A 1,010-nucleotide genomic window follows, 5' to 3' on the forward strand; every position below is an offset into this window, starting at 1 on the left:
ACCCTTAATTCCAAAAGTTTTTTTATTTAAAAAAAATGAAAATCATGAATGTTTTGGTCTTTTTTAGTATTTCTAATGGCTATATTTAACAAATATGTTTAAATCGAGAGCAATTGAAAGTTTAGATGATTAAATTAAGAGATTTTAAAGTTTAAGGGAGGTTTGTCAAATAGAGTAAAAGTTCAGGGGTCTTCAGTGAAGTTACCCCTTATATTAAAAATTCATTATTCTATTTAATTTTGTGAGTGAACTCTTTGTAAAATTACAAATTCTACTACTAAATAATAAAAAATTAGAAATTAAATGGTGATCTTTGTCACAAAGGAGTGACTGGTTGCCCTTCATCTGGTGAGGGGAGCTGCGACTTATTTTATTTTTTTAATTTAGGGTAAATATATATAATTTTAGTACGACTTCTTCATGAAAATATATGGAATTGAAAGGAAATATATTTGATACAAAAAGCTACAATAGGCCCAGGGATCAATTTAATACAAATCCGAATTGTTGTGATTGTCCTCAAGAAGTAGCTCAATTGGTTGGGACCACACTTAATGAAGTGGAGGTCACTAGTTCGAATCCCCCTCCCCCCTCTTGTACAGACATGTCAAAAAAAAAAAAAAAAAAAGAATTGTTGTGATTAGTTTATTAATTTTTCCTTAATTTTATTCTTTTTTACTCAATTTTTGAAAATATGGAAAGGTAAAATGTCATTTTTTTAATCCACAAGTAAACCCGAACGACAAAGATGAGCAAAAAAAGAGTAATACTATAAGTCCTTCCTGTGTCCCTTCAATGTGGCTTTTAAAATCACCATTAAGTTTGTGATTAAATTTTGATTAAATAGTGATTTTAAAAGTCACATAATCTTTAAAGAGATACAATAGAAACTTGTAAAATTACTAAAAATAAAAAAGCACAAGACAAGATCTTTTCCACTTATAATTGTAATGGATTAGTGGGAAAGGAGATGTTGGATTAGGAAAGGCATTGAACTCTAGTTAATATTT

Source organism: Corylus avellana, chromosome ca11 (assembly GCF_901000735.1).
Source record: "Corylus avellana chromosome ca11, CavTom2PMs-1.0".
In the NCBI taxonomy this organism is placed as follows: Eukaryota; Viridiplantae; Streptophyta; class Magnoliopsida; order Fagales; family Betulaceae; genus Corylus; species Corylus avellana.